The 9119-nt window shown below is 40.4% G+C and overlaps 1 protein-coding gene across 2 annotated transcripts in view; it reads left to right on the top strand.

The window, feature by feature from the left end:
- Positions 1-474: 474 nt before the first annotated feature.
- Positions 475-9119, top strand: part of INSIG2 (insulin induced gene 2) — a 26686-nt gene continuing 18041 nt past the window's right edge. Inside the window, exon 1 of one of the 2 annotated variants that reach the window (XM_006868721.1) lies at positions 475-555. The gene's annotated coding sequence lies outside the window, so the exon portion shown is untranslated. The remainder of the gene's footprint in view (positions 556-9119) is intronic. The other variant, XM_006868720.1, reaches the window with a different exon arrangement.

Genomic DNA, 9119 nt, shown 5'->3' on the forward strand with positions numbered 1-9119 from the left:
ATGCAGATGAGAGAAGTGTCAACTATAATTCTTCTCCCAAGAGGCATTATGCCTAAGTATGGGAAGGAAAAGGGCAGAGAGCAAAGTCCTGCCAAAGCACAATTATACTGAGAACTAGTGTACGTAGCAGGAAGACCAGGCGGTCTGCGTTCCAGAGCTCTTGGGAGAGCTACATGCAGTGGGCCACGACAAGCAAAGGGCCACACCTCTCCGGAGGGTGTACGTGTGTCCGTGCGCGATCCTCTGACACCGCCCACGGTGTCTAGGCACCCGTCACAATACAAGATTGTTTGGTCAGAAGCAAACAACAGCTGATCTGACAGCCTCCCACCATAAAGACGTTCTACGTCTACTGCTAGTCTCAATTTCCTGGCGACCGGAAACCCTTTTGCCCCGATTCGCTGATTCACAGACAACTGCACGCACAAACCGGAAGCTTGTCTGCCCCTATCGCGGGAGCGCGATCGCAGTGAAACTCGGGCGGAGTTGGAGGAGGGGAGGAGGAAGAAGCGGAGTGGGGGGCGGGGCTGGTCCCAGAAGATGGCGGAGGCGGGGGTGAGTTGGGGTACCCCGGCGAAGCACGGGTGACTGGATGTTGACAGAAGTGGCCTGAGGTAGGGGTACCCCACAGGAAGAGGAACTGCTTGGTTTTTTATTTTTGCAAGCCGGGAACCCTGATAGCAGGTGCGGGGAGCCAGGACCACAGATGGGGATGAGGACAAGCGCCAGGGCCTGCAGGACTAGGGGTTCTGGTTACCTTGAGAGGGGACGATGAGGCCGGGCAGGGGGCGGCCGGGTTGGGGAATAGTCATAGGGGAAGCTGAGGCTCTAAGGGCAGTGGAAGAATGTCCCAGCAGGAAGAAAGTTGGAGGACAGTGGGGAGGGAGACTTTGGAGGTCTGATGGATAGAGGAGGTCGACGAGCTGTCAGGCACATAGGTTGTCAAGACTTGGAAGGCAAGTCGTATAGGAGGAGATTCGGACTTGGGATGAGAGTGGATCCAAAAAGGTAAGTAGCTAGGAGTCTGTTCAGAATCCGCAAAGTAGGTATGTTGACAATGAATTGAGAAGTGGGACTTTGCATTTTGCATTGGAATTGGATATCTTCAGAGTAAGTGTGCGGGTAAAGCCAAAAAGGACTCTTGCCAAGAAGTTACATAGTGGTAATTACTGGGGTTTGGGGACTGATTCACAGGGATTGGCAGTGAAGAGAAAGAAAGGAGTGTGTGGATCTTGGAAGGGGCGAGGGTGGGGGAGCGTTGAAACTTAAGTGATAATGGCCTATGTTTAGTTTGTTTTGGAAAAACAAAAAGTTAAAATACGGTGTTAGCTAAATAGTATAGGAAAATACAACGTGAAGAGTTTGCTGTTTTGTAGGACTGATGAAATACTAAAGAAGGAATGGGTAGATTTGATAGGCCGGCCTCTGAAACTGGCCCAGATCTGTATTGCAGCAGAGCTGAGGATTGCAGGGGGAAGGTATGCTTTAATTCTGGTTGCCAAAAGAATGCAGACAGTGATGTAGTTGAGAAGATTGTGTTTTCCATATTATGGGTTTAGTCCTGTTTGTGAACCACTGAATGAAAATGAATGTAGGGGCTCCATGGGAGTGGGGTGGGGGGTTGATAGCCTTGTACTCTTCCTATTTCACCCCTTTAGTTTTTGCTTTTACAGATGGCTTCACTGAAAATGAAAGGATAAAATGCAATTCTGATAACTAAATGCTAAATCGTTGTTGTTGTTAAGTGCCGTCGAGTTGGTTCCGACTCATAGCAACCCTGTATAGGGTTTCCCAAGGAGCGGTTGGTGAGTTTGAACTACCAAGCTTGTGATTCAGACTGACCTTGCTATACAGTGCATTGTCCTACAGTGCCACAGAAAATTAAATCTAAAACTAAATTGTTATTAGAAATTATTCCCAAATGATGGAGTAACCTTTCAGCACTGAGATTTGATATTTTTAAACAGAAACAGAGTATGAATGTTACTTTCTTAATTATTTTTGTGTTTGTGTTTTAATGTTGAATGGAAAAGTGAGTTGCAATGTCTACAAGTTGCATGTGAAAACTGGACAGTGAATAAGGAAGATGGGAGAAGAACTGATGCTTTTTAATTGTGGTATTTGTGAAGAACGAATATACCTGTCTTAGAAAAAGTATAGCAAGAATGCTTCTTAAAGTTGGAAGGCAAGACTTTGTCTCACATACGTTGTACAAGTTATCAGGAGGGACCAGTCCTTGGAGAAGAATATCATGCTTGGTAAAGTAGAGAGTCAATGAAATAGAAGAAGACTTTCAATAAGATGAATTGCTGCAGTGGCTGTACCAATGGGCTCAAACATGGCAGTGAATATGAGGATGGCTTAGAACCAGGCAGTGTTTCATTCTGTTGTATATATATAGTGACACTGTGAGTCCTGGTGTTGTGTTGTAGGATAAGCATTGAACTGGTAGCTGCAAGTTTGGCAGTTCAAACCCACCAGTTGCTCTCAGAAACCCTATACAGAGTTGCTACAAATCAGAACTGACTCAACAGCACACAACAGCAACAAATACATGGAATCAGAATGTACTTGATGGTGCCTAACAACAAAAGCTTATATATTCACATTTGTGTGCTTTTATTTACCAAAGCCCAAACCCACTGCTGTTGAGTTGATTCTGCTTCATTGTGACTCTATCGGACAGAGTAGAACTTCCTCATAGGGTTTCTCAGGCCGACATCTTGGTGGAAGCTGACTGTCCCGTCTTTCTCCTGCAGAATGACTGGTGGCTTCTAACCTCTGCCCTTTAGGATGGCAGCCAAGTGCTTTAACCATTTTGCACCAGGGCCCTGTGCTTTTATTTTAAGGAGGCGTAAGCTGCTCTATTGATGTGTTTGTTTTAATGTTAATGCTTATACTATTTCAAGAATGCCATTCTCATTTAAAGAGCATATGGTGAAAAATATGTGAGGTAGTAATTTAACTTTATTATTTATCCGTGTATCTGACATAGGCATTTGAACAGTCAGGGTAATTTGAGGTAGCAAACATATTTCTGTGACTGCTGATTTATTGCAAGATGAGTCATCTGGATTTTTGGGTTTACTGGGTGTTAAAATAGCTAAAGTGAAACTTTTTTTTTTTTTAAGTTGCTAGAAGATTTTTGTGTTTGTTTCCAAAAGCCTCTTGCCTAAAAGTTGTTTCTATAGTAAACTGTGATTTTCATTTGCAAAACCCATAATCACTCTTAGTCCTATTTTATTTATCTAAAAGTGATAATATCAATTTATTAAAAGAAAGTCATATAACTGGAATAATAGTTTCCCAGTATTGTTGATGATTTGTCATTGATCTATTCAAAGTATATGAACAAGCTGTTCAGATAGTAATGTACTATTTGAAGGTTATACTCAGTAATGCATTTCTTTTAAGTTTTTATAATGAATTGAGTGATAGTTTACATGGGAAAACATCAGCTTTATATTCATCCTATCATATATCGTAACATTGCCATGGTTACAATCAAACCAACCAAAGGGTATACCCTGCAAGCCTGCCACCTGGTTGTCAGCACACAGGCCCTCTTTCTCTCTGGGTCCAGAGTCCCTAGCCACTCCATCTCTCTACTTCATCGTCTCTGCCTCCATCTCTGGCATCACTGTTTCTCTGGGTAGGGTCCCTCACTCCGCTGTTCTCCCTTGATGGTCCCAGGGACCTTTACTCCTGGACTGCAAAGTCAATCACTCCCTTCCTTTTGCTACAAAATGCCTCCTTTTACATTTCCAACCCTTACAGTAATGCGTTTTTAAGAAATTGTAGGTCAGGTTCTAGGTAGCATGTTTCACGTCCTATGGAAAGTTTTTCCTTGTAAATTGTTGAAGACAGCATTATTTTGGTTTTAATAGTACCGTAGTTTGTCAGCATGATGCTAGGAACTATTTCTTGTGTGGCACATTGTTTTTGTAGATTGTTCGTAGGCGGTGGCAAAATGCAATGAAATGGAAGGAACCCTTGGAGTCAGAATACTAGGGGTTAGGCTTGATGCTCCCTGGTAATAGATTTGTGAACTTATGAAATTTGTCAACATTTTTTATTTTGTGAAGTGGTGATTAAAAGTATGTACTTGCCAAACTATCACGCTTGTTGTTGAATATCTATTTTTGAAAGTTTTTATTGTGAATTGAGTGAAGGTTTACAGACAAGATGGACCAGTTTTACATTCAACAAATCATACACTTCAGTTCATCTCAACTATTGCAATCACTTCCATGCAACAATTATTCCACTTCCTCTGTGTAGTTCCTATTTCCATTCTATCCTCCTTCATATCCCTTCTCAGTTTTATTCTTAGGTAAGTGTTGCACTTTTGGTCTTGTTTGGTTGACCCTTCTATGATGAACATATACTATTAGTGTTGTTGTCACCCCTCTTATATAACTAATTGCTACTTGGCTGAAAATTGGGCCATGAAGGTGAGTTCCGTTCTAGACCTGAAAGATGATTGAGGGCCATAGTCTTGGGTTTTGCTAGTGTCTTTTTGACCAATAAGTCTGCTGTTTTTTTTTGGTTTTCTTTTCTTATGAGTTTTGTTCCACATTTTCTCCCACTCACTCTATCCTCCCCCTTTCTAATGTGATCTCTTTCAGAGCAGTTGGTTGTGATAGCTGGGCACAATCTAGTTCATCTAGTCTCAGAGGGTTGGTAACTGATATTCACATGTTCCATTGGCCTATTGGGCCAATTGATTCTAAGTATCTTCAATTTTTCATCACTTTTCTTTTTTTCCAAACATGGAGAGACCAATAGTTGTACCTTAGATGGCTGCTCATGAGCTTTTAAGGTCTCAGATGCTGCTCACCAAAGTAGGATGTAGAACATTGTTGTTGTGAACTATGTGGTACAGAGCCCCCAGGCCTAGCAGTTCATTGCCTTAAGATGTTTGATAATATCTAAGAAGTTTTCATTATTTTGCCACTTATGCTCCATGTTCAAAGGTGTGTTTGCAGTAAAGGTACATACCCATGTGCAAATATCTTGTCAAGCCTGTATGGATTTATGGGTATAGTCCCTTTCTCCCTCCTCTACTCGTCCAGCCTATGTATCTGTACATGTATCCATCCTTAAAACACTGTCGTTTCAGGGTTGTGTGTATAACAGTATTTGCCTTTATCCCAGGAGTGGGGAACCTTTTTCTTACAAAATTTATAACATCATTTGTGGACCATACAAAATTATCAAATTAAAAATTAGCCTGCTGTGTTTTGTCAGGAGTCCTGGTGTGATGCTGTGGATTAATGTGCTGGACTGCAAAATCCCTTTGAACCGCAAACTCGGGCTGTTCAAGCTCACCATCTGTTCCTCGGAAATCCTATACAGGGTTGCTATGGGTTGGGACTGACTCAACGATACTTAACAACAACAACATATTTGGTTAAACATTTAATTAACTCACCCCTAATTAACGCACTGGTCTGCAAAGTCGCTTTGAACCACAAGATCAGTGTTTCAAACTCACCAGTCACTCCTCGGAAACTGTATACAGGGTTGCTATGAGTTGAACCGACTCTACAGCACTTAACAACAACAACAATGTGATGGTTGGAACTGTAGGTGCCATGGCAGGGCCAGACCGAATGATTTAGTCCTGGTGTGGCGCTGTGAGCTAATGCACTAGACTGCAAAGCCGTTTGAACTGGAAGGTTGGTGGTTCCAAGTCACCAGCTGCTCCTTGGAACCCCTGTACAGGGTTGCTAAGGGTTGGAACAGGAGCTCTGATAGTGTAGTGGTTACGAATTGGACTGCTAACCTCAGGATCAGCAGTTCGAAACTACCAGCTGTTCCCATGGAAGAAAGATGAGGCTTTCTGCTCCTGAAAAGATTTACAGCCTCAGAAACCTGTACCAGATCGCTATGAGTCAGAACCGACTCCATGGCACACCACCACCACCACCATGGGTTGGAACAGACTTAATGGCACTTCACAACAACAACATACAGCCTGCAGACTGGATGTTCCCCACCCCTGCTCTATCCCCTTTAGCCCTTGCAGTCTACTCTATGTCTTTATCTGTCTTCATCATTCTTCTGCCAACCTCCCTCTTGTATATTGCTCTCCTCATCACCCAAGTTGACATATGTCTATTTTCTAGCGAGTGAGTTACTCTCCCTTCTCTTTCATTCCTGATAATGACCAAAGAAGGTTTCTTTTACCATGAAAACATTTGTTGAGCTTTTACAATAGTGGTCTGATGCAATATTTGTGCTTTTAGGATTGACTAATTTTGCTCAGGATAATGTCCTCCAAGTTCATCCATGTTATGAGGTATTTTGCACATTCACCGTTATTCATTAACCTTGTGAAGTATTCTATTGTGTGAATGTACCACAGTTTGTTTATCTATTCTTCCATTGATGGGCATTTAGGCTGTCTCCATCGTTTTGCTATTGTGAATAGTACTTCAATGAAGATGTTGTTGTTATGTGCCATGGAGTCGGTTCTGACTCATAGCGACCCTGTACAGGGTTCCCAAGGCTGTAAATCTTTACGGGAGCAGAAAGCCTCATCTTTCTCCTGTGGAACAGCTGGTAGTTTTGAACTGCTGACCTTAAGGTATGCGTATATCCACTTGTGTTCTGGCTCTTATCTCTTGTGTATATATTGCCAAGTAGAGGGATTTCTGGGTCATATGGTATTTCTATTTCCAACTTTCTGAGGAAGCACTATGCCATTTTCCACAGTGGTTGCACCACTTTACAGTCTCAGCAGCAATGTAGGAGGGTCCCAATCTCTCCATACCTTCTCCAGCATTTGTTGTTTTATGTTTTTTTAAACTTTGCTATTAATATTGGAAGGAGCTCTGGTAGCATAGTGGTTACAAGTCAGGCTACTAATCTCACTGTCAGCAGTTTGAAACTACCAGTGGTACCACGGGAGAAAGATGAGGCTTTCTGCTCCCTTAAAGATTTACAGCCTTGGAAACCCTGAACAGGGTCACTATGAGTCGGAACCGACTCCACAGCACGTAACCACCACCACCATTGGCTAACGATTGTGAACACTTCTTCATATGTTTGTTGGCTGCCTGAATATCTTCTTTGGTGAAGTGTTTATTCATGTCCTCTGCCCATTTTTTAAATTAGGTTGTTTGTCTTTTTCTTGCCAAGGTGTAGTAGATTTCTAGAGATTAATCCCGTGTCTGATATGTCAATGCAAACAAATTTCCCCAATCTGTGGGCTCTTTTTTTATTCTTATCATGAAATCTTTTGATGCATATAGTGTCTAATTTTTAGGATGTCCCAGTCTTCTATTTTTTCTTTTATTTGTGCATTTTTAGTTATGTATCAGAGTTCCTAAATTTGTCCTTATTTTTTAATTGATGATCTTTATAGTTCTAGGTTTTATATTTAGGTCTTTATGTTGAGTTCATTTCTGTATATGGTGTGACATATGGGTCTTGTTTCATTTTTCTGCAAATGGGTTTCCAGTTTTGCCAACACCATTTGTTGAAGAGACTATCTCTTCCCCATTTAATATGTTTTAGCCTCTTGTCAAAGATCAACTGGCTGTATATGGATTAATTTATTTCTGGGTTCTCAATTCTGTGCCATGGATGTATGTGTCTGATGTTGACCATTATGGCTGTGTATTAGGTTTTGAGATCAGGAAGTGAGAAGACTCCAACTTTGTTGCTGTTTATCCAAAGTCTTTTTCCTTTCTATATAAAGCTAGTGATCAGTTTTACCATCTCTTTAAAGATTGACAATCGAATTTGGATTGGGATTTCATTACAACTGTAGGTACTGTTGACATTTTCACAATATTACATCTTTCTATCCATGGCAGTTCAAATTGACCTTGCTGTCCAGCACATTATCCCATAGCACCACACTAGAATTTCATCCATGAGCATGGTATATGCTTCCATTTCTTTAGGTCTCTTTTGGTTTCTGGTAGTAGTGTTTTACAGTTTTCTTGGTATAGGTCTTTTGTTTCCTAAGTATTTAATCTTTTGGGTGGCTGTTGTAAATGCTATTGTTTTTCTGATTTCATTCTCATAGCTGTTTTTATTAGTACAAAAGAATCTGGCTGACTTTTGTGTGTTGATCTTGTGCCCTACCACTTTGCTGAATCTTTCAATGAGTTCCAATCATTTTCTTACTGAGGCTTTGGGATTTTCCATGTATAGGATTAAATCCTCTGCAAATAGAGTTTTACTTTTTCTTTGCCAGTTTGAATGCCTTTAATTTCCCTTTCTTGCCTTATAGCTCTGGCTAAGGCTTCCAACACAATATTGAATAGGGATGGTGATAAAGGACATCCTTGTCAGATTCCTGTTTGCAAAGAAAATGCTGCTAGTTTCTCTCTAGTGAGAATAATGTTGCCTGTTGTATTTGTATATATGCCCTTAATTCTATTAAGAAATTTCCCTTCAATTCTTATTTTGTTGTGTCTTTTTATCAACAACAAATGCTGAATTTTGTCAAATACCTTTTCTATATCAATTGATATGATTGTGTGTTTTTTCCCCTTTGTTTTATTTATGTGGTAGATTACATTGATTGTTTTTCTAATATTGAACTATCCTTGCATATGTGGTATGAATCCTACTTGGTCATGATGTGTGTTTTTTTTTTGTTGTTGTTGCTGTTTTTTATATGTAGTTGAATTCTATTGGCTAGGATTTTACTGAAAGATTTTGTATTTATGTTTGTGAGGGATATTGGTTTATAATTTTCTTTTTTAGTGATATTTTTGCCTGGTGTTGGTATGATGGTTATGCTTGCTTCAAAAAATGTATTTGGGAGTTTTTCATCTTTTTCTGTGTTCTGGAATAAACATTGGTGTAAGCTGTTCTCTGAATATTTAGTAGCAATCACTAGTAAATCCATTTGACCTCAGATTTTTTTTTTCAATTGTTAGTTTTGTTGAAATCTGATCACTTCTTCTTTAGTTATAGGTCTGTTCAAGTTTTCTATGTCATTCTGTTAGTTTAGGTAATTTGTGGTTTTGTAAAAAAGTCTATTTCTTCTAAAGCTTCAAGTTTGTTAGAGTATAATTCTTCATGGCTGTGTGCCATGGAGTCTATTCTGACTCATAGCGACCCTGAAGAGGGTTTCCGAGGCTGTAAATCTTTAC

This window comes from Chrysochloris asiatica, unplaced genomic scaffold (genome assembly GCF_000296735.1).
Source record: "Chrysochloris asiatica unplaced genomic scaffold, ChrAsi1.0 scaffold00123, whole genome shotgun sequence".
NCBI classification, from domain to species: Eukaryota; Metazoa; Chordata; class Mammalia; order Afrosoricida; family Chrysochloridae; genus Chrysochloris; species Chrysochloris asiatica.